Here is a 3752-nt window from a genome sequence, read left to right as displayed (position 1 = left end):
TCGAACGGCGTGCCAACGAGTCCGGAGCCTTGAAGTTCCGATGGTTTAATTCCTGGTACGCAATGTAAAGTAGAAGTGCTGCTCGTTCAACCTTAGGCGCTCAACTCCAAGTACCCGTGTAAGGTAGCGGTTCAGCTTAAGTTATTTTGTTATACGACTTAGACCCTAGTCAGAGGTATATCCTATACTTTGATCAAATATAAGTGTAACATAATTTTTCATATACAAAGGTTATAGTCAAATAAAGTTAACTAAGAAACATAAAGTTTTTTATACAAGGCGTATAGCCAAAATAATGTTTTTTCATGATTAAGAAACATAAGATTTTACATACAAGGATTATAGTGAAATTTACAAACTGATTCACTTATATCGTACATGTTAATATTATTCGCGTATATTGTTTATGATTATACGTGAACTTGCTTGCAATGTGTTTATTGTTTTTATGGTGGAAGTTACGCAAACGCAAACACATACACATAGTGGGAGGGTCCGACGGGACGTATCCGCGCCGTCTAACGTTACGACTCCGGTTGTTTACGTAAGGTGGCTCTCATTTCCCCGACTTCAACGGCTTCGGCTAAATGAACGGGGAGGACGACACTATTTGATTTCATTTACTTTACGTTTGAATATTTATTGCATGACGATCGTTGAATCGCGAGTTTTATATATATATGTGTATATGCAAGAACTTATGAAAACTCACCAACTTAACTATTGACAAAATATATTATTTTCAACGTGTTACAGGTTGAACCGATGGTGTGCTAAGGACGAAGATCATTAGTTTGCCTTAGGATATTTGAAAAAAAGAACTTGTTTACTTTTTCGATGAGGTGTTATTGTTTTCTTTTATTTATGAACCATATGTGTATTTTTGATGATATGAAATGAATTAAATATAATTAATGTCGCTTTAATAGTGTTACGAGCTTATGAATGATCTGTACATTACACTCAGCCGGCGTATTCCGCTTAAAGCCGGGGTGTTACAGATATATAATCTATAAATAAAAATTTCTATTTCTTAAAAAAAATAACAAAAAAAAAAAACACTAAAAACAAAAGAAACAACCCCCCCCCCCCAGCTAAAAGAGACTCAAACTCGGGCCTTTGAAGTCGCAACAACACAACAATACCACTACACTGGCTTCCATTTTTGTTACTTTTATTACTTTCAAATCAATAAATACTAAAATAGATTTCAAAATATCAAATAAAAAGAAACTTAGTCACTGATTGGACCTCCACTAAAATACTGCAGCATTAGGTTTCTCTTTATATATAGTATAATTTTGAGTATATTGATAGAAGATCTCAATGCGACATGCTTTGCAAATTATTATGGAATAAAAGAATATTGGTTTTAAATAATTTCAGCTGTCCTATTAGTAAATAACAGTTTCAACTTAACACTTTGTTGGTGGTGGTTCCAACTAAAGGTGTATTTGTTTAAAACGGTCCGTGACTAACGATTGGGACCGCCAAGCAGCAAAGTGTTAAGTTGAAACTGTTATTTACTAATAGGATAAACGAACCCTAACGGCATTAGGGTTCCGTTCAGGTTGAGTTTTCCAACGAAAAATGTGAGTTTTTTGACCAAAACTATTTTTCCAGCAACTTGCAACTAATGACGTTAGACTTCTGTTAGTCACGGAACGCTGTAAACAATTACACCTTTAATTAGAACCACCATCAACTAAATTAGAAATTAGGGCTATTATTTAACAACAGATAGTATAATTGGAATTATTTAAAATCAATAAATTGCCGTCTCACTTTTGCTTACTATAATTGACTTTCTCATATGGTGTCATTTTATTTTATGATTAGACATTATTTTATTTAAAATACCATAGTATTAAATGTAGAAGTCGTCAATTCTCACCAACTATGACTCTGCATGCATACAACGTACAAGGCCAAAATGTAGCAATTCTCACCAACCCTTCATGCCTTCATAATAATATAATTAAGATAATTAACTCAGATTTTGGGATATCAACAAGATATGGATTCCCCTCCTTCCTTCACTGTTCTTGAACACTCCCAAGTATCACCACTGCACGCCACCACCGACAGCATATCGCTGCCACTAGCTTTCTTCGACATCCTATGGCTACCTATACCTCCTGTACACACACTCTTCTTCTATGAGCTACCAATCACTAAAACTCACTTCACTGAAACCATTGTGCCCAATCTTAAACAATCATTATCCATCACCCTACAACACTTTTTCCCATTTGTTGGTAAACTCACCATATTCCCTAGTGGTAATAAAAACCCCGAAATCCGTTATGTCAAAGGTGATTCTGTCGCAGTTACATTTGCAGAATGTAATCTTGACTTTAATGATCTGATAGGAAATCATCCTCGTGAATGTGACAAGTTTTATCGTCTTATACCAATACTGGGACGCACTGCTAAAAGTGTCTGATTACATTACAATCCCAGTCTTTGCGGTTCAAGTGATACTTTTTCCAAATTGTGGGATTTCTATCGGAATGACAAATCATCATAGCCTTTGTGACGCTAGCACCCGGTTTTGTTTTTTAAAGGCTGTGGACGTCGATTGCTCAATTTGGTGGTTCGGATGAGCTATTTTTGGCTAATGGAACTTTTCCGGTCTACGACAGATTGGTCAAGTACCCGAAACTAGATGAAAGTTATCTAAAGAACGCCAAGGTTGAAACCTTTAGCGAAGACTACCAGCTTCCAAGACTTTCTGGACCAACTGATAAGGTTCGAGCCACGTTTATTCTGGCTCGAACCACTATCAATGGGTTGAAAACACTGGTTTCAACCCAACTTCCAACGTTAGCATATGTTTCATCATTCACGATAGCATGTGCGTATGTCTTGAACTGTCTTGTAAATTTACACAACGATGAGCTAGTATTATTTATATTCGCCGTCGATTGTAGGTCACGAATGGATCCACCTATCCCGTCCGCTTACTTCGGAAACTGTGTCATGCCATGTATGAACCTTGCAAGAACATCTGTTTTGAAAGGAAAGGAAGGATTCTTGACGGCTGCTACATTGATCGGAGAGAATCTACATAAGATGTTAACCGATAAAGATGGACTCGTGAAAGATTTAGAGCCTTTTGAGAATTTGTTTCCTAACGGTTGGCCAAATAAGATTATGGGAGTCGCTGGAACACCAAAGTTGAAGTTTTATGACTTAGATTTTGGATTTGGGAAGCCTGTAAAGCATGAAACGATTTCGATCGATTATAATGAATCGATATCTATTAGTGCCTGCAGAGAATGCAACGAAGATCTAGAGATTGGAGTGTGCCTTTCAGCTACTGAGATGGAAATTTTTGTTGGTAGCTTCCATTCTGGTCTAAAATCATACATCTAGATTAATCACATTATTATTATTATTATTGGTGTTTTGTTGAATGGTTGGTTAACTCCCAAGAATAATTGGTTTTGTCATCTTTTTACCTTGTTTCTATGTGTTTGCAATGTCTGAATATATTTTATGCATTTACTTTATATTTGGTGGAACCCCTACCGACTTGGTGGTGAAGAGTTTCTAACGATACTTATAAGAATGGTGATCCGTTTAGTGGATGGTGATTCTATTAGAGTGTTTTGTGCTTGTCCTTCCTAGGGGAGTTACAAATAATATCCCTTGGGTATGACTTCATTATGCATATCCTATGGTTTATACTCTTCTCCTATGGTCCAATTATACTTCCGCCCTTTATCCATTGGGTTATGCTTCCTGTC

General features: G+C 36.4%; 1 pseudogene; it reads left to right on the top strand.

Annotated features, from left to right (window-relative positions):
- Positions 1 to 2005: 2005 nt before the first annotated feature.
- On the top strand, positions 2006 to 3378 carry LOC143607967 (malonyl-coenzyme A:anthocyanin 3-O-glucoside-6''-O-malonyltransferase pseudogene; annotated as a pseudogene).
- The last annotated feature ends 374 nt before the right edge of the window (positions 3379 to 3752 follow it).

The sequence above is a fragment of the Bidens hawaiensis genome, unplaced genomic scaffold, assembly GCF_021521415.1.
Source record: "Bidens hawaiensis isolate Kalapana, Puna unplaced genomic scaffold, B.hawaiensis_p1.1 tig00091525_1, whole genome shotgun sequence".
Taxonomy (NCBI): domain Eukaryota; kingdom Viridiplantae; phylum Streptophyta; class Magnoliopsida; order Asterales; family Asteraceae; genus Bidens; species Bidens hawaiensis.
Note: the sequence above shows the minus strand (reverse complement) of the source record. Positions and strands in the feature narration are given on the sequence as shown.